Below are 21,449 nucleotides of genomic sequence, written 5' to 3' on the forward strand. Positions count from 1 at the left end.
GGAGTACGTTGTGGAGAAAATCTTAGACTCTCGTGTTTCCAGACGGAGACTCCAGTATCTGGTCAAGTGGAAGGGATACGGCCAGGAGGATAATTCTTGGGTGAATGCATCTGATGTTCATGCCTCTGATCTGGTTCGTGCCTTTCATAGGGCCCATCCTGATCGCCCTGGTGGTTCGGGTGAGGGTTCGGTGCCCCCTCCTTGAGGGGGGGGTACTGTTGTGAATTTGGATTCTGGGCTCCCCCGGTGGCTACTGGTGGAATTGAACTGGTGTCTTCATCTTCTCTGTTCACCTGTTCCCATCAAGATGTGGGAGTCGCTATATAACCTTGCTGCTCTGTTAGTTGCTTGCCGGTCAACAATGTTATCAGAAGCCTCTCTGTGCTTGTTCCTGCTCCTAGACAACTACTAGATAAGTTGGACTCTTGTCCATGTTTGTTTTTGCATTTTTGTTCCAGTTCACAGCTGTAGTTTCGTTACTGTGTCTGGAAAGCTCTTGTGAACAGGAATTGCCACTCTGGTGTTATGAGTTAATGCCAGAGTTTTAAAGTAATTTCTGGATGGTGTTTTGATAGGGTTTTTAGCTGACCATGAAAGTGTCCTTTCTGTCTTCTGCTATGTAGTAAGTGGACCTCAAATTTGCTAAACCTATTTTCATACTACGTTTGTTATTTCATCTTGATTCACCGCCAATACATGTGGGGGGCCTCTGTCTCCTTTCGGGGTATTTCTCTAGAGGTGAGCTAGGACTAATATTTTCCTCTGCTAGCTTTATTTAGTCCTCCGGCTGGTGCTGGGCATCTAGAATCAACGTAGGCATGCTACCCGGCCACTGCTAGTTGTGCGTTAGGTTTAGTTCATGGTCAGCTCAGTTTCCATCTTCCAAGAGCTAGTTCCTATATATGCTGATGCTATGATCTCTTGCCATTGAGATCATGACAGGGGGCCAGCCAAGCAGCATTGGAGAAATGGAAGAATAGGCAGGGTGCAGTGATGCCCAACTGCTTTTTCTCTCTTCCTCTGAAGAGGCGGGTGGGCCAGTGCCTCCGGTCACCACAACGCAGGACGCATCCGCTGATGACACTCAGGTGCCACTTTCTGGTGCGTGCTCTGCTGCTGAGACTACCCAGGAGGAGCAGTTGGGGGCAGAGGGTAGTGTAGATGATGAGGTCCTTGACCCATCTTGGCGTGAGGGACAGGAAGGTGGTGGGAGCAGCTCTGAGGAAGAGATTCCCCGTATGGCCCAAAGAGGGAGAGGGAGGGGGAAGACTGCGGATCCTGCAGCCTCCGCTTTGGCACCCGTTAGGAGCATGTCTCTTCCAAAAGCCAAAAAGGGCGCTCCCAAGACTTGCAGTGCCTGGTCCTTTTTTGACACAGTTGCAGATGACATTTGCTATGTCAAATGCAAGGTGTGTCATCACAAAGTCAAAAGAGGGAAAAATGTCAGCAACCTCAATACCTCCAACATGTGGAAACGTGCGCACCAGGCACGCGGCGGAGTTAGAAAGACACACTGAAGAGCTAGGCCAACCAACAGCGGCAGCTACCAACTCTTCAGCTCGTGTTGCCTCTTCCTCCAGCTCACACGCAGCTGGTTCGGCTTCCTCCCAGGATCGCCGTGGAAGAACCTCTGGCCCTGTTGTCCAGAGACCCGCTGTAATTCCACCCGCAGCACCACTTTCCCAGTCATCCACACACTCCCAGCCCAGTGTACAGCCATCGGTAGTACAGGCATGGGAGAAAAGGCGGCCTTTCTCGTCAAACCACCCACGAGCACAGGCTCTGACTGCAGGCATTGCCAAACTTCTGTCACTGGAAATGCTGTCATTCAGGCTGGTGGAGACTGACAGCTTCCGTGACTTGATGTCATTGGCAGTCCCACAGTACAATGTGCCCAGCCGCTTTTACTTCAGCAGGCAAGCCGTCCCTGCCCTGCACAAGCATGTGGAGGGACACATAAAACACGCGCTACTGAACGCCGTCAGTAGCAAGGTCCACCTCACCACCGATGCATGGACCAGTCAACATGGACAGGGGCGATACCTTTCCCTCACTGCCCATTGGGTTAATGTCGTTGAGCTGGGTACAGATCGTGCGAGTGGCGCAGGACGTGTCCTGCCCACTCCAAGGATTGCAGGAATCCATTCTGTACGCATTGACTCCTCCTCTTACACCAGTTCCTCAGAATCATCGCTGCAGGAGCCATCACAGTCCACCTCCACATGGACCCGTGATGAACGTTTACCTGTTACGACCGACATGAGCACAGCCGTGGCCAAACGTCAACAGGCCGTCTTGAAATTAATTTCTTTGGGGAAGCGAAGCCACACAGCGCAGGAGCTCTGGAATGCCATCAAGCAGGAGAGCGATGTGTGGTTTGTGCCAGCGAATCTCCAGCCAGGCATGGTAGTGTGTGATAATGGCCGAAATCTGGTGGCAGCTCTGGGCCTCGGCAACCTCACTCACATCCCATGTCTGGCACATGTGCTCAATTTGGTCGTGCAGAGTTTTTTGAGGGACTATCCGGATCTTGATGCACTGCTGCACAAGGTCCGCCTAGAGTGTGCTCACTTGCGGCGTTCCAGCACGGCAAAAGCGCGCATTGCGGCTCTGCAGCGCCGACACCGCCTGCCGGAACATCGCATTATATGCGACCTACCTACCAGGTGGAATTCAACGTTACATATGTTGGAGCGGTTGTGTGAGCAGCAGCAAGCTGTAATGGAGTACCAGCTGCATCAGGCGCAAAGAAGTCGCACTCAGCGCCGTTCAGACTTCACAACCACAGAGTGGGCCACTATGAATGACGTCTGCCAGGTTTTGCGTCCCTTCGATTATTCCACGCGGATGGCGAGTGCATATGATGCACTAGTCAGCATGACTGTCCCCCTTATCTGCCTGCTTGAAAAATCACTGCAAGCGCTAAGGGATGATGTTGTGGAAGAGGTGGAGGATGAGGATTCACCATTTCCATCATCTTCTGGACAGTCAGCGACACGTGGTTCCTCACAAACGCGTAGGCAGGGGACAGTTTGTGAGGAGGATGAGGAGGAGTCAATGGAGGAGGAAGACATCCGTCCAGAGGAGGGAGTTACACAATTGTCCAGTACTCAGTGTGTACAGCGAGGGTGGGGTGATGACGAGCGGGCAGAGATCACGCCTCCAGCAGGGGACAGCGTTTCTTGGGCAGTTGGCAGTCTGCAGCACATGGTGGATTACATGCTGCAGTGCCTGAGAAACGACCGCCGCATCGCCCACATTCTCAACATGTCTGATTATTGGGTGTTCACCCTCCTCGATCCTCGCTACCGGGACAACGTAGAAAGCCTCATCACACCGTTGAACCGGAAGCGAAAAATGCGGGAGTACCAAGACACACTGGTGAATTCCATCATCTTCTCCATTCCAAGTGAGAGAAGTGCTGCTAGTGCATTACAAAGCAGCTCAGTGCGTCCAGGCAGTGGTGGAGGCTCTGCACAAAGAGGGAGCAGAAGCATTGCCTCTGCCCAAGGCAAGGCCAGTATGGCCCAACTGTGGCACAGTTTTCTGTGCCCGCCACAAAAGTCTACACCATCACAGACGGCTCCAGTCAGCAGGAGGCAACGGTTCCGTCAGATGGTGACAGACTACATGTGTTGCCCTCTTGCTGTACTCCCAGACGGCTCTTCCCCTTTCAAGTTTTGGGTCTCAAAGCTGGATACATGGCCAGAGCTAAGCCAGTATGCATTGGAGGTGCTGGCTTGCCCTGCGGCTAGTGTATTATCGGAACGCGTCTTTAGTGCTGCAGGTGGTGTACTAACTGACCGTCGCATGCGACTATCCTCCGATAACGTTGACCGGCTTACTTTCCTGAAAATGAACAAGGCCTGGATCTCGCAGGAATTTGCCACTCCTCTTCCTGATTAAATAATTAGGTGACTGTCTACATTATCCAGGTCTCCTGTTGTGTTCATCTTTCTACCACCTGAACTTAACCCCTTAGTGACGGAGCCAATTTTTTTAAATCTGACCAGTGTCACTTTATGTGGTAATAACTCCGCAACGCTTCAACAAATCCCAGTGATTTTGAGACTGTTTTTTCATGACACATTATACTTTATGATAATGGTAAATTTAGATCAATATGTTTTGTGCTTATTTATAAAAAATAACAAAAATTTGAGAAAAATGTAAAAAAATTAGCAATTTTCTAAATTTGAATGATTATCCCTTTAATCCAGATAGTCATACCACAGCAAACCATTAATAAATAACATTTCCCACATGTCGGCTTTACATCAGCACCATTTTTAAAATGTTATTTTATTTTGTTAGCATTTTAGGAGGTTTAAAAATGTAGCAGCAATTTTTCATGTTTTCAAGGAAATTTACAAAATTTATTTTTTTAGGGACTTATCCATGTTTGAAGTGACTTTAGGGGTCTAATATATTGGGAAACCCCCAAACGGGATACCATTTTTAATACAACACCCCTAGACATATTGAAAACTGCTGTCAGATAGTTTATTAACCCTTCAGGTGCTTTACAGGAATTAATGCAAAGTGGTATGACAGAAATGAAAATGTGTATTTTTACCACCTAAATGCCTCTAACTTCTGAACAGATTACTAGAGCTGTTAGACTGTAAGGCCGCTATTTGGTCGTGAATTGCCATCGCATACATCAGGACCACAAAATAATGATCTGAGGGCACCAGTTTGGATAAAGAGGAAACCCCCACACTCTGTTAACAATTTATAATGATGTAGTCACTATTGACAGCAGCATCTAAGGGGTTAAACAGATATGGATGGTGCAAACACTGATTGTGGCTGATGCAGCAAGTTGTCAGCTATAGTGTACAGCCGACAGCTGCTGGATTGTCACCTGTATGGGGAGGCTATTCTATTATATCTTAGGTCAGTTAAAAGACATATTGGCTGTCACTAAGGGGTTAAATTCCTGGGCTCCAACACCGCCAGTTGAGGCTCAGAAGTGCCGTCTGCACAGTCAAAACATACGACCCAGTGTTATTGGGTTTCAGTAACGTCAGCTGATCCCCAGCTGTGTAGCCGGCAATGTGTCCTGCGACCGCCACGCTGACACAACAACTGAAATGTAAGGGAACCTGTCCCCCCCCCCAAGGCGTTTGTTACTGAAAGAGCCACCTTGTGCAGCAGTAATGCTGCACAAGGAAAAGGTAGCTATTTTTGTTTAGCTCCTTGCACACGCAGAACTTAACACTTATAAAATGTGTCCACTGATACCGTAAAACCGTCCCGGGGGTGTCACTTTCCTTCGTAATATGACGCAGCACAGCTGTCATTCCTACCCGCTTGGCACCGTGCCCCGGCTCCTCAGCGTTGTTTGATTCCGTCCCGGAGCCTGCGCTGTTATGTTATCCCTTGGCCAGGCACAGTTAGCGCTGCCCATCTTATTACATCATTTGGTGTCAGGCTGGCTGCGCCTGTGCGGCCGCGCTGGCCGAGAGCCCGCCTCGCACTGTCTTCTGATTTAATCCCACTGGGGGCCTGAGATCCATGGACATGCGCAGTGCATATCTGAACCTCCGCCTCTCACTCATCTCCCTACGCCTTCTTCAGATTGTGCGCTGTCAGCTGATCCCTAATAGCATGCCACGGCCGTGACGCCGCACAGTCTGAAGAAGCCGTAGGGAGGGGAGTGAGAGGCAAGGATATGCACTGCGCATGGCAACGGATCCCAGGCCCGCGGTGGGATTACATTAGACGACACTGCGAGGCGGGCTCTCGGCAAGCGAGGCCGCACAGGCGCAGCCAGCCTGACACCAAATGATGTCAGAAGATGGGCAGCGCTAAGTGTGCCTGGCCAAGGGATAACATAACAGCGCAGGCTCCGGGACGGAATCAAACAACGCTGAGGAGCCGGGGCACGGCACCAAGGGGGTAGGAATGACAGCTGTGCTGCGTCATATTACATATTACGAAGGAAAGTCCCACCTCCGGGACGGTCTCACGGTATCAGGGGACACATTTTATAAGTGTTTAGTTCTGTGTTTGCAAGGAGCATAATGAAAAGAGCCACCTTTTCCTTTTGCATCTTTTGTGCTGCACAAGCTGGCTCTTTCAGCTACAAACGCCTTGGGGGGGGGGGGGGGGGTTAAAGGTTCCCTTTCGACTTTCTCCAATCAGGCTTCGGCCTGCATATTGTGTTCCTCTGCTTTTCCTGCTGTCCCTGGGCTCCAACACCGCTAGTTGTTGCCTGGTAGTGCTGTACGCACAGTCAACAGTCGCTCCTCTGTTATTGGGGTTCAGTAACGTCAGCTGTTCCCCAGCTGTGTGTGTGGCAATCCCTCCTATCTCCTCCACCTCCTCCTCCTCCTGTCCCTGGGCTCCAACACCGCTAGTTGCCGTCCAGAAGTGCTGTCCGCACAGTCCCAACAGTCCCTCCTCTGTTATTGGGGTTCAGTAACGTCAGCTGTTCCCCAGCTGTGTGTGTGTGGCAATCCCTCCTATCTCCTCCACCTCCTCCTCCTCCTCCTGTCCCTGGGCTCCAACACCGCTAGTTGCCATCCAGAAGTGCTGTCCGCACAGTCCCAACAGTCCCTCCTCTGTTATTGGGGTTCAGTAACGTCAGCTGTTCCCCAGCTGTGTGTGTGGCAATCCCTCCTATCTCCTCCACCTCCTCCTCCTCCTCCTGTCCCTGGGCTCCAACACCGCTAGTTGCCGTCCAGAAGTGCTGTCCGCACAGTCCCAACAGTCCCTCCTCTGTTATTGGGGTTCAGTAACGTCAGCTGTTCCCCAGCTGTGTGTGTGTGGCAATCCCTCCTATCTCCTCCACCTCCTCCTCCTCCTCCTGTCCCTGGGCTCCAACACCGCTAGTTGCCGTCCAGAAGTGCTGTCCGCACAGTCCCAACAGTCCCTCCTCTGTTATTGGGGTTCAGTAACGTCAGCTGTTCCCCAGCTGTGTGTGTGGCAATCCCTCCTATCTCCTCCACCTCCTCCTCCTCCTCCTGTCCCTGGGCTCCAACACCGCTAGTTGCCATCCAGAAGTGCTGTCCGCACAGTCCCAACAGTCCCTCCTCTGTTATTGGGGTTCAGTAACGTCAGCTGTTCCCCAGCTGTGTGTGTGGCAATCCCTCCTATCTCCTCCACCTCCTCCTCCTCCTCCTGTCCCTGGGCTCCAACACCGCTAGTTGCCATCCAGAAGTGCTGTCCACACAGTCCCAAAAGTCCCTCCTCTGTTATTGGGGTTCAGTAACGTCAGCTGTTCCCCAGCTGTGTGTGTGGCAATCCCTCCTATCTCCTCCACCTCCTCCTCCTCCTCCTGTCCCTGGGCTCCAACACCGCTTGTTGCCGTCCAGAAGTGCTATCCGCACAGTCCCAACAGTCCCTTCTCTGTTATTGGGGTTCAGTAACGTCAGCTGTTCCCCAGCTGTGTGTGTGGCAATCCCTCCTATTTCCTCCACCTCCTCCTCCTCCTCCTGTCCCTGGGCTCCAACACCGCTAGTTGCCGTCCAGAAGTGCTGTCCGCACAGTCCCAACAGTCCCTCCTCTGTTATTGGGGTTCAGTAACGTCAGCTGTTCCCCAGCTGTGTGTGTGGCAATCCCTCCTATCTCCTCCACCTCCTCCTCCTCCTCCTGTCCCTGGGCTCCAACACCGCTAGTTGCCGTCCAGAAGTGCTGTCCGCACAGTCCCAACAGTCCCTCCTCTGTTATTGGGGTTCAGTAACGTCAGCTGTTCCCCAGCTGTGTGTGTGGCAATCCCTCCTATCTCCTCCACCTCCTCCTCCTCCTCCTGTCCCTGGGCTCCAACACCGCTAGTTGCCATCCAGAAGTGCTGTCCGCACAGTCCCAACAGTCCCTCCTCTGTTATTGGGGTTCAGTAACGTCAGCTGTTCCCCAGCTGTGTGTGTGGCAATCCCTCCTATCTCCTCCACCTCCTCCTCCTCCTCCTGTCCCTGGGCTCCAACACCGCTAGTTGCCGTCCAGAAGTGCTGTCCGCACAGTCCCAACAGTCCCTCCTCTGTTATTGGGGTTCAGAAACGTCAGCTGTTCCCCAGCTGTGTGTGTGGCAATCCCTCCTATCTCCTCCACCTCCTCCTCCTCCTCCTGTCCCTGGGCTCCAACACCGCTAGTTGCCGTCCAGAAGTGCTGTTCGCACAGTCCCAACAGTCCCTCCTCTGTTATTGAGGTTCAGTAACGTCAGCTGTTCCCCAGCTGTGTGTGTGGCAATCCTGTTATGACCCCAGTGGACAGGGTCTCAGAGAAACGTGTAAGTCTGCAAGATACAAAAATCCAGCTCATAGGGCTGTGGTAACTGGGTTGACCAAATAGCTACTCCTAACGCCAACACTAGAAGTAGCCGGGGATCATGCCTATGGTGATCGCTAGATGACTCGCGCCAGCCGGAGAATCTAACTACCCCTAGGAGAAGAAAACAAAGACCTCTCTTGCCTCCAGAGAAAGGGACCCCAAAGCAAGATACAAGCCCCCCACAAATAATAACGGTGAGGTAAGAGGAAATGACAAACACAGAAATGAACCAGGTTCAGCAAAGAGAGGCCAGCTTACTAATAGCAGAATATAGCAAGATAACTTATCTGGTCAACAAAAACCCTATAAAAATCCACGCTGGAGATTCAAGAACCCCCGAACCGTCTAACGGTCCGGGGGGAGAACACCAGCCCCCTAGAGCTTCCAGCAAAGGTCAGGATACAGATAGGAACAAGCTGGACAAAAATACCAAACAAAACAAAAGCAAAAAGCAAGGAAGCAGACTTAGCTTGAAAAAACAGGAACCAGGATCAGAGGACAAGAGCACAACAGATTAGCTCTGATATCAACGATGCCAGGCATTGAACTGAAGGTCCAGGGAGCTTATATAGCAACGCCCCTGAACTAACGGCCCAGGTGAGGATATAGGAAAAGACAGACGCTCCAGAGTCAAATCACTAATGACCACTAGAGGGAGCAAAAAGCAAAATCACAACAGTACCCCCCCCTTAGTGAGGGGTCACCGAACCCTCACCACGACCACCAGGGCGATCAGGATGAGCGGCGTGAAAGGCACGAACTAAATCGGCCGCATGAACATCAGAGTCGACCACCCAGGAATTATCTTCCTGACCATAGCCCTTCCACTTGACCAGGTACTGAAGCCTCCGCCTGGAGAGACGAGAATCCAAGATCTTCTCCACCACGTACTCCAACTCGCCCTCAACCAACACCGGAGCAGGAGGCTCAGCAGAAGGAACCACAGGCACAACGTACCGCCGCAACAAGGACCTATGAAACACGTTGTGGATAGCAAACAACACAGGAAGATCCAGGCGAAAGAATACAGGATTAAGAATTTCCAATATCTTGTAAGGACCAATAAAACGAGGTTTAAATTTGGGAGAGGAAACCTTCATAGGAACAAAGCGGGAAGAAAGCCACACCAAATCCCCAACACGTAGTCGGGGACCCACACCGCGGCGGCGGTTGGCAAAGCGCTGAGCCCTCTCCTGTGACAACTTCAAGTTGTCCACCACAAGATTCCAGATCCGCTGCAACCTATCCACCACAGAATCCACCCCAGGGCAGTCAGAAGGTTCCACATGACCCGAAGAAAAACGAGGGTGGAAACCAGAGTTGCAGAAAAACGGCGAAACCAAGGTGGCGGAACTAGCCCGATTATTAAGGGCAAACTCAGCTAACGGCAAGAAGGTCACCCAATCGTCCTGATCAGCAGAGACAAAACACCTCAAATAAGCCTCCAAAGTCTGATTAGTTCGCTCCGTCTGTCCATTAGTCTGAGGATGGAAAGCAGACGAAAACGACAAGTCAATGCCCATCCTACTACAAAAGGATCGCCAGAATCTGGAAACGAACTGGGATCCTCTGTCTGACACAATATTCTCAGGGATGCCGTGCAAACGAACCACGTTCTGGAAAAACACAGGAACCAGATCGGAAGAGGAAGGCAGTTTAGGCAAAGGAACCAAATGGACCATCTTGGAGAAGCGATCACATATCACCCAGATAACAGACATGCCCTGAGACACCGGAAGATCAGAAATGAAATCCATGGAAATATGTGTCCAAGGTCTCTTAGGGACAGGCAAGGGCAAGAGCAACCCGCTGGCATGAGAACAGCAAGGCTTAGCTCGAGCACAAGTCCCACAGGACTGTACAAATGACCGCACATCCCTAGACAAGGAAGGCCACCAAAAGGATCTGGCCACCAGATCTCTGGTGCCAAAAATTCCTGGGTGACCTGCCAACACCGAGGAATGAACCTCGGAAATGACTCTGCTGGTCCACTTATCAGGCACAAACAGTCTGTCAGGTGGACAAGAATCAGGCCTATCAGCCTGAAATCTCTGCAACACACGTCGCAGATCTGGAGAAATAGCTGACAAGATAATACCATCCTTAAGAATACCAACAGGTTCAGCGACTCCAGGAGCATCAGGCACAAAGCTCCTGGAAAGAGCATCGGCCTTCACATTCTTTGAACCTGGTAAATACGAGACAACAAAGTCAAAACGGGAGAAAAACAATGACCAGCGGGCCTGTCTAGGATTCAGGCGTTTAGCAGACTCGAGATACATCAGATTTTTGTGATCAGTCAAGACCACCACACGATGCTTAGCACCCTCGAGCCAATGACGCCACTCCTCAAATGCCCATTTCATGGCCAACAACTCCCGATTGCCCACATCATAATTTCGCTCCGCAGGCGAAAACTTCCTAGAGAAAAAGGCGCAAGGTCTCATAACAGAGCAACCAGGGCCTCTCTGCGACAAAACGGCCCCTGCTCCAATCTCTGAAGCATCCACCTCAACTTGAAAGGGAAGCGAGACATCAGGCTGGCACAAAACAGGCGCCGAAGTAAACCGACGTTTCAACTCCTGGAAAGCCTCCACGGCAGCAGGAGCCCAATTAACCACATCGGAGCCCTTCTTGGTCATATCCGTCAAAGGTTTCACAATGCTAGAAAAGTTAGCGATAAAACGACGGTAGAAGTTAGCGAAACCCAAGAACTTCTGAAGACTCTTAACTGACGAGGGCTGAGTCCAATCAAGAATAGCTCGGACCTTGACTGGGTCCATCTCCACAGCAGAAGGGGAAAAAATGAACCCCAAAAAGGGAACCTTCTGTACACCAAAAAGACACTTTGAGCCCTTGACAAACAAAGAATTTTCACGCAAAATTTTAAAGACCATCCTGACCTGCTCCACATGCGAGTCCCAATTATCAGAAAAAACCAGAATATCATCCAGATAAACGATCAGAAATTTATCCAGATAGTTCCGGAAAATGTCATGCATAAAGGACTGAAAAACTGAAGGGGCATTAGAGAGCCCAAAAGGCATCACCAAGTACTCAAAATGACCTTCGGGCGTATTGAATGCGGTTTTCCATTCATCCCCTTGCTTAATGCGCACAAGGTTGTACGCACCACGAAGGTCTATCTTGGTAAACCACTTGGCACCTTTAATCCGGGCAAACAAGTCAGACAACAGCGGCAAAGGATACTGAAATTTGACAGTGATCTTATTTAAAAGCCGATAGTCAATACAAGGCCTCAAAGATCCGTCCTTTTTAGCCACAAAAAAGAATCCCGCACCAAGAGGGGAAGAAGACGGACGGATGTGTCCTTTCTCCAGAGACTCCTTGATATATGAACGCATAGCGGTATGTTCAGGTATCGACAGATTAAACAGTCTTCCCTTAGGAAATTTACTGCCTGGAATCAAATCTATTGCACAGTCACATTCCCTATGAGGAGGCAATGCACTGGACCTGGACTCGCTAAAGACATCCTGATAATCAGACAAGTACTCCGGAACTTCCGAAGGCGTAGAAGAAGCAATAGACACAGGCAGGGAATCCTCATGAATACCACGACAGCCCCAACTAGACACTGACATAGCCTTCCAGTCAAGGACTGGATTATGGGTCTGTAACCATGGCAGCCCCAAAACAACCAAATCATGCATTTTATGTAGAACGAGAAAACGTATCACCTCGCGGTGTTCAGGAGTCATGCACATGGTAACCTGTGTCCAATACTGCGGCTTATTTTCTGCCAATGGCGTAGCATCAATACCCCTAAGAGGGATAGGATTTTCTAATGGTTCAAGAATAAAACCACAGCGCTTAGCAAATGAGAGATCCATAAGACTCAGGGCAGCACCTGAATCTACAAACGCCATGACAGGATAAGATGACAGTGAGCAAATCAAAGTTACAGACAGAATAAACTTAGGATGCAAATTACCAACGGTGACAGGACTAACAACCTTAGATATACGTTTAGAGCATGCTGAGATAACATGTGTAGAATCACCACAGTAGTAGCACAAGCCATTCCGGCGTCTATGAATTTTCCTCTCATTTCTAGTCAGGATTCTATCACATTGCATCAAATCAGGTGTCCGTTCAGACAACACCATGAGGGAATTTGCGGTTTTTCTATCACATTGCATCACATCAGGTGTCTGTTCAGACAACAACATGAGGGAATTTGCGGTTTTGCGCTCCCGCAACCGCCGGTCAATTTGAATAGCCAGGGACATGGTATCATTCAGACCTGTGGGAATGGGAAAACCCACCATAACATTCTTAATGGCCTCAGAAAGGCCATTTCTAAAATTAGCGGCCAGTGCACACTCGTTCCAATGTGTCAGCACGGACCATTTCCGAAATTTTTGGCAATACACCTCAGCCTCGTCCTGGCCCTGAGACATAGCCAGCAAGGCTTTCTCTGCCTGAATCTCAAGATTGGGTTCCTCATAAAGTAAACCGAGCGCCAGAAAAAACGCATCAATATCAGCCAATGCCGGATCTCCTGGCGCCAACGAAAAAGCCCAATCCTGAGGGTCACCCCGTAAGAATGAAATAACAATTTTTACTTGTTGAGCAGAGTCTCCAGACGAACAAGGTTTCAGGGACAAAAATAATTTACAATTATTCCTGAAATTCCTAAACTTAAATCGGTCTCCTGAAAACAGTTCAGGAATCGGAATCTTGGGTTCAGACCTAGGATTTCTGGTAACATAATCTTGTATACCCTGCACACGAGCGGCAAGCTGGTCCACACTTGTAATCAAGGTCTGGACATTCATGTCTGCAGCAAGCTTAAGCCACTCTGAAGTAAAGGGGAAAAGAAAAAAAAAAAATGAGAGAGGGAAAAAAAAAAAACTCAAAATTTTCTTTCTTATAATCCCACTTCTGCAATGCATTAAACATTTAATACTGGCCTGGCATACTGTTATGACCCCAGTGGACAGGGTCTCAGAGGAACGTGTAAGTCTGCAAGATACAAAAATCCAGCTCATAGGGCTGTGGTAACTGGGTTGACCAAATAGCTACTCCTAACGCCAACACTAGAAGTAGCCGGGGATCATGCCTATGGTGATCGCTAGATGACTCGCGCCAGCCGGAGAATCTAACTACCCCTAGGAGAAGAAAACAAAGACCTCTCTTGCCTCCAGAGAAAGGGACCCCAAAGCAAGATACAAGCCCCCCACAAATAATAACGGTGAGGTAAGAGGAAATGACAAACACAGAAATGAACCAGGTTCAGCAAAGAGAGGCCAGCTTACTAATAGCAGAATATAGCAAGATAACTTATCTGGTCAACAAAAACCCTATAAAAATCCACGCTGGAGATTCAAGAACCCCCGAACCGTCTAACGGTCCGGGGGGAGAACACCAGCCCCCTAGAGCTTCCAGCAAAGGTCAGGATACAGATAGGAACAAGCTGGACAAAAATACCAAACAAAACAAAAGCAAAAAGCAAGGAAGCAGACTTAGCTTGAAAAAACAGGAACCAGGATCAGAGGACAAGAGCACAACAGATTAGCTCTGATATCAACGATGCCAGGCATTGAACTGAAGGTCCAGGGAGCTTATATAGCAACGCCCCTGAACTAACGGCCCAGGTGAGGATATAGGAAAAGACAGACGCTCCAGAGTCAAATCACTAATGACCACTAGAGGGAGCAAAAAGCAAAATCACAACACAATCCCTCCTATCTCCTCCACCTCCTCCTCCTCCTCCTGTCCCTGGGCTCCAACACCGCTAGTTGCCGTCCAGAAGTGCTGTCCGCACAGTCCCAACAGTCCCTCCTCTGTTATTGGGGTTCAGTAACGTCAGCTGTTCCCCAGCTGTGTGTGTGGCAATCCCTCCTATCTCCTCCACCTCCTCCTCCTCCTCCTGTCCCTGGGCTCCAACACCGCTAGTTGCCGTCCAGAAGTGCTGTCCGCACAGTCCCAACAGTCCCTCCTCTGTTATTGGGGTTCAGTAACGTCAGCTGTTCCCCAGCTGTGTGTGTGGCAATCCCTCCTAACTCCTCCACCTCCTCCTCCTCCTGTCCCTGGGCTCCAACACCGCTAGTTGCCGTCCAGAAGTGCTGTCCGCACAGTCCCAACAGTCCCTCCTCTGTTATTGGGGTTCAGTAACGTCAGCTGTTCCCCAGCTGTGTGTGTGGCAATCCCTCCTATCTCCTCCACCTCCTCCTCCTCCTCCTGTCCCTGGGCTCCAACACCGCTAGTTGCCGTCCAGAAGTGCTGTCCGCACAGTCCCAACAGTCCCTCCTCTGTTATTGGGGTTCAGTAACGTCAGCTGTTCCCCAGCTGTGTGTGTGGCAATCCCTCCTATCTCCTCCACCTCCTCCTCCTCCTCCTGTCCCTGGGCTCCAACACCGCTAGTTGCCGTCCAGAAGTGCTGTCCGCACAGTCCCAACAGTCCCTCCTCTGTTATTGGGGTTCAGTAACGTCAGCTGTTCCCCAGCTGTGTGTGTGGCAATCCCTCCTATCTCCTCCACCTCCTCCTCCTCCTCCTGTCCCTGGGCTCCAACACCGCTAGTTGCCGTCCAGAAGTGCTGTCCGCACAGAGCCAAACACCTCGCCAATGTGTTAGTGGGGTTCAGCACCGCCAGCTGTTCCCCTGCTGTGTATACGGGAACGTGTCATGCGACCGCCACGCAGGCACAACAACTTAAATTTAAGGGAACCTGTCCCCCCCCTCAAGGCGTTTGTTACTGAAAGAGCCACCTTGTGCAGCAGTAATGATGCAAATGGAAAAAGTGCCTCTTTTCGTGGTGCTCCTTGCACATGCTGAGCCTAACACTTATGAAATGTGTCCCCTCACACCGTTAAACCGTCCGGTAGGTGGAACTTTCCTTTGTCATGTGACGCAGCAGAGCCGTCATTCTTACCCCCTTGGCCATGCGCAGTCCATGGATCTCAGGCCCCCAGTGGGATTAAATCAGAAGACAGTGCGAGGCGGGCTCTCAGCCAGCGCGGCCGCACAGGCGCAGCCAGCCTGACACCAAATGATGTCAGAAGACGGGCAGCGCAAAATGTGTGCATGGCCAAGGGCTAACCTAACAGCGCAGGCTCCGGGACAGATTCAAACAACGATGAGGAGGCGGCGCACGGCGCCAAGGGGGTAAGAATGACGGCTGTGCTGCGTCACATGACAAAGGAAAGTTCCACCTACCGGACGGTTTAACGGTGTGAGGGGACACATTTCATAAGTGTTAGGTTCAGCATGTGCAAGGACCATAATTCAAAGAGCTAAGTTTACCTTTTCCAGCATTAGTGCTGTACACGATGGCTCTTTCAGCTACAAACGCCTGGGGGGGGGTTAAAGGTTCCCTTTCAACTTGCTCCAGTGCAGGCTTCGGCCTACACTCCGCTCCCCCTGCTCCTCCTGCTGACCCTGGGCTCTAACACCGCCAGTTGGGGCCCAGATGTGCTAGCTGCACAGAGAAAAAAACACCAGCCAATGTGTCAGTGGGGTTCAGCACCGCCAGCTGTTCCCCTGCTGTGTAGCCGGCAACGTGTCCTGCAACAGCCACGCAGACACAACAGACCCAAAGCTGCCACCAGTGCAGGCTTCGGCCTACACTCTGCTCCCCCTGCTCCTCCTGCTGACCCTGGGCTCTAACACCGCCAGTTGGGGCCCAGATGTGCTAGCTGCACAGAGAAAAACACCAGCCAATGTGTCAGTGGGGTTCAGCACTGCCAGCTGTTCCCCTGCTGTGTAGCCGGCAACGTGTCCTGCAAATGCCACGCAGACACAAGAACTGAAATTGAAGGGAACCTGTCCCCCCTTCCCCAGGTGTTTGTATGTTTTACAGCCACCTTATACAGCAGTAATGCTGCATGTGTGCAAGGTGGCTCATAAACTTATTCTCCTCGCGCATGTGGAACTGAACACGTCTATAATGTGTCTTCTGTGACCATTTAACCGTCCCGGAGGTGTGACTTTCCTTTGTAATGACACGCTGCAACCCCCTTGGTAGCGCTGCCCGTCTTCTGGCATCATTGTTTGGCTGGCTGCGCCTCTGCGGCCACCCTGCCCGACACAACGCCCCTCGGTGTCTTATTTATTTTGACTGCGAGGGTGTGATTGACGGGCATGAGCAGTGCATATCTTCGCCAGGCTGTCACTCAGCTCCTTCCGCCTTCTTCAGACGGTGCGGCTTCATGGCCGCGGCATGCGATAAGGGATCAGCTGACGCCGCACAGTCTGTAGCAGGTGTAAGGACACGAGCGAGAGGCGAACATATGTACTGCGCCAGGCCATGAATCCCAACCCCGCAGTGTGAAACACTGTAAAGACACTGCGGAGCTGGGATTCATGGGCATCGCGAACCGCACCAGCCGACATGAAATGATGTCAGAAGACGGGCAGCGCATGGCCAAGGGATAACGCAACAACGCAGACTCCTGTACAGCAAAATGCGATGCTCAGGAGGCCGCGCCAAGCACCAAGTTGGTTTTTTTGCCAGCTGTGCTGCGTCTCATTACAAAGGGAACTCCCGCCTCCAAGACAGATTGACTCTATAAGGGCCAAAATGTTGTACGTGTTTCATTCAGCTTGTGCAAGGAACAAAATTAAAAGAGCAACCTTTGACTTGTGCAGCACTACTGCTGCATAAGGCGTGGCTCTTCTACTTTGTAACACCTGAGGGGGGGTTAAAGGTTACCTTTAAAATTGGTTCAATTAGGCTTCGGCCTACACTCTGCTCCCTCTCCTCCTGCTGACCCTGGGCTCTAACACCGCCAGTTGGAGCCCGGTACTGCTAGCTGCACAGAGAAAAACACCAGCCAATGTGTCAGTGGGGTTCAGCAACGCCAGCTGTTCCCCTGCTGTGTAGCTGGCAACGTGTCCTGCAACAGCCACGCAGACACAAAGCTGCCGCCAGTGCAGGCTTCGGCCTACACTCTGCTCCCTCTCCTCCTGCTGACCCTGGGCTCTAACACCGACAGTTGGGGCCCGGTACTGCTAGCTGCACAGAGAAAAACACCAGCCAATGTGTCAGTGGGGTTCAGCACCGCCAGCTGTTCCCCTGCTGTGTAGCCGGCAACGTGTCCTGCAAATGCCACGCAGACACAAGAACTGAAATTGAAGGGAACCTGTCCCCCCTCCCCCAGGTGTTTGTATGTTTTACAGCCACCTTGTACAGCAGTAATGCTGCATGTGTGCAAGGTGGCTCATAAACTTATTCTCCTTGCACCCGTGGAACAGAACACGTCTACAATGTGTCCCCTGAGACCATTAAAACGTCCCTGAGGTGTGACTTTCCTTTGTAATGACACGCAACAACCCCCTTGGTAGCACAGCCCTTCTTCTGACATCATTGTTTGGCTGGCTGCGCCTCTGCGGCCGCCCTGCCCGACACAACGCCCCTCGGTGTCTTATTTATTTTGACTGCCAGGGTGTGATTGACGGGCATGAGCAGTGCATATCTTCGCCAGGCTGTCACTCAGCTCCTTCCGCCTTCTTCAGACGGTGCAGCTTCATGGCCGCGGCATGTGATAAGGGATCAGCTGACGCCGCACAGTCTGTAGCAGGTGTAAGGACACGAGCAAGAGGCGAACATATGTACTGCGCCAGGCCATGAATCCCAGCCCCGCAGTGTGAAACACTGTAAAGACACTGCGGGGCTGGGATTCATGGGCATCGCGAACCGCACCAGCCGACATGAAATGATGTCAGAAGACGGGCAGCGCATGGCCAAGGGATAACGCAACAACGCAGACTCCTGTACAGCAAAATGCGATGCTCAGGAGGCCGCGCCAAGCACCAAGTTGGTTTTTTTGCCAGCTGTGCTGCGTCTCATTACAAAGGGAACTCCCGCCTCCAAGACAGATTGACTCTATAAGGGCCAAAATGTTGTACGTGTTTCATTCAGCTTGTGCAAGGAACAAAATTAAAAGAGCAACCTTTGACTTGTGCAGCACTACTGCTGCATAAGGCGTGGCTCTTCTACTTTGTAACACCTGAGGGGGGGTTAAAGGTTACCTTTAAAATTGGTTCAATTAGGCTTCGGCCTACACTCTGCTCCCCCTGCAGAGCCTGGGCTCTAACACCGCCAGTTGGGGCCCGGTACTGCTAGCTGCACAGAGAAAAACACCAGCCAATGTGTCAGTGGGGTTCAGCAACGCCAGCTGTTCCCCTGCTGTGTAGCCGGCAACGTGTCCTGCAACAGCCACGCAGACACAACAGACCCAAAGCTGCCGCCAGTGCAGGCTTCGGCCTACACTCTGCTCCCCCTGCTGACCCTTTGCTCCAACACCGCTAGTTGGGGCTCTAGGAAGACAAGCTTGAATAGGTCCCCATCCTGGTTCCAGCACCGTCAGCTGGTTCCGGGCAGAGCCTTTGGCTTAGGTGCCTCCCTCTGGGTATCTGAGTTCCACCAACGTCAGGCGGTCCTTGGTAGTGCTTTCAGCACGGGTACCTCCTGCTTAGTAACCGGGTTCCAGTAACGTCAGCTGGTCCTCGGTAGTTCCATTGGCTCTTGGACCTTCGGCTACCCATCCGGGTTCCAGTACCGTCAGCTGGTTCTCGGCAGTGTCTTTTGCTCTTGTACCTTCTGCTCCCCATCCTGGTTCCAGTACCGTCAGCTGGTTCCGGGCAGAGCCTTTGGCTTAGGTGCCTCCCTCTGGGTATCTGAGTTCCACCAACGTCAGGTGGTCCTTGGTAGTGCTTTCAGCACAGGTACCTCCTGCTTAGTAACCGGGTTCCAGTAACGTCAGCTGGTCCTCGGTAGTTCCATTGGCTCTTGGACCTTTGGGTAGCCATCTGAGTTCCAGTTCCATCAGCTGTTTCTCGGCATTTTCTCAGCCTACTTGTACCTTCTGCTACATTTCCAAGTTCAAGACCCTAAAGACGACGACCCGGAAGACCACCCCTAAGATGACGACGACACCAGAGACGACAACCACTGAGATGACGACGACCCTGGAGACGATGACCCTGAAGACCACCCCGATGACGACGACCCCGGAGACGACGACCCTGGAGACGACGACGACCTGGAAGACCGAGAAGCAGAAGAACAAGAGGCTGCAGAACAAAGAGCAGAAGAACATTAAGCATAAGACTAAATATCAGAGCAAAAGATATTATCTAAATTATAAGCAGAAGAAGACTAAGCAGTGTATGGGGGTGAGTCCGTTCCTCCTCGTGGTGCCCCTGGATAAAGCCTGATGCTGCAGGCCAAACTGAACGCGGACAAATGTAACTGTTTTGTGACAGGCAGAACGGAAGGTGTAATCTTAATACTTTTATAGATAACAACTACGGGAATGCCTGTCACAAATAAGAATATGATGAAGAAGTTGAATATGAAGAAGATAATAGTAAGATAAAAAGAATATGAACAATGTAACAAAAAAAATAATAGGTAGAAGATGAAGAAGAAGATGAATAAGGTGAAGAAGTTGATGTCAAAGAAGCTGATGATGAGGATAATGAAGAATAAAGTGTGGGAGAAGTAAAAAAGAAGGTGAAGGACGTGGTAGTAGTGAAACATCAATATCTGACAAAATAAAAAAAAAATTCACATAGTCAAAATCTTTCTAACACCGAACGTCATAAAAAACAAAACAAAATCCTGCTATTCTATTAGATTGGGCTAAACCTCTGTGCCTTTAATGTCTCCGCCACGTCCCCCAATACATCCTACATTATTCTTAGTTGTTTTCCTTCATGTAGAATGAACCTACAAGTTAAGAAAGGGTTTATTTTAATTCCGATATTTTCGTCCCATTGACTTGCATTGGGATCGGTTATCGGTATCGGATTAGATCCGATACTTTGACGGTATCGGCCGATACTTTCCGATACCGATACTTTCCGATATCGGAAGGTATCGCTCAACACTACCACCCAATCATCCTGATCAGCAGACACAAAGCATCTCAAATAAGTTTCCAAAGTCTGATTAGTTCGCTCGGTTTGGCCATTTGTCTGAGGATGAAATGCGGAAGAAAAAGACAAATCAATGCCCAGCCTAGCACAAAAGGCCCGCCAAAACCTAGAAACAAACTGGGAACCTCTATCGGACACAATGTTCTCCGGAATGCCATGCAAACGAACCACATGCTGAAAAAACAACGGAACCAAATCAGAAGAGGAAGGCAACTTAGGCAAAGGTACCAAATGAACCATCTTAGAAAACCGGTCACAAACCACCCAGATAACTGACATCCTCTGGGAAACCGGAAGATCCGAAATAAAATCCATAGAAATATGCGTCCAAGGCCTCTCAGGGACCGGCAAAGGCAAAAGCAACCCACTAGCGCGGGAACAGCAAGGCTTGGCCCGCGCACAAGTCCCACAGGACTGCACAAAAGAACGCACATCCCGTGACAAAGAAGGCCACCAAAAGGACCTACCAACCAAATCTCTGGTACCAAAAATCCCAGGATGACCAGCCAACACAGAACAATGAACCTCCGAAATCACTTTACTAGTCCATCTGTCAGGAACAAACAATTTCCCCACTGGACAGCGGTCAGGTTTATCAGCCTGAAATTTCTGAAGAACCCGTCGTAAATCAGGGGAGATGGCAGAAAGAATCACCCCTTCCTTCAGAATACCGACCGGCTCAAGGACCCCAGGAGAATCAGGCAAAAAGCTCCTAGAGAGGGCATCAGCCTCAACATTCTTAGAACCCGGAAGATACGAGACCACAAAATCAAAACGGGAGAAAAACAGGGACCATCGGGCCTGTCTAGGATTCAGCCGTTTGGCAGACTCGAGATAAATCAGATTCTTATGATCGGTCAAGACCACAATACGGTGCTTGGCCCCCTCAAGCCAATGTCGCCACTCCTCAAATGCCCACTTCATAGCCAACAACTCACGATTGCCGACATCATAATTGCGTTCCGCAGGCGAAAACTTTCGAGAAAAGAAGGCACACGGTTTCATCAAGGAACCATCAGAATTCCTCTGAGACAAAACAGCCCCTGCCCCAATCTCAGAAGCGTCAACCTCAACCTGAAAAGGAAGAGAAACATCCGGCTCAATGTGTTCAATGTGCTCACCACACATCTAGATCAGTTCCCTGAGAAGTCTAGTTTCCAAAATGGTGTTATTGTGTGGGATTTTCACTGTTTAGGCACATCAGGGGCTCTCCAAATGCAACATGGCATCCGCCAATTGTTCCAGCACATTTTGCAAAAAGTCAAAC

This window comes from Ranitomeya variabilis, chromosome 5 (assembly GCF_051348905.1).
Source record: "Ranitomeya variabilis isolate aRanVar5 chromosome 5, aRanVar5.hap1, whole genome shotgun sequence".
In the NCBI taxonomy this organism is placed as follows: domain Eukaryota; kingdom Metazoa; phylum Chordata; class Amphibia; order Anura; family Dendrobatidae; genus Ranitomeya; species Ranitomeya variabilis.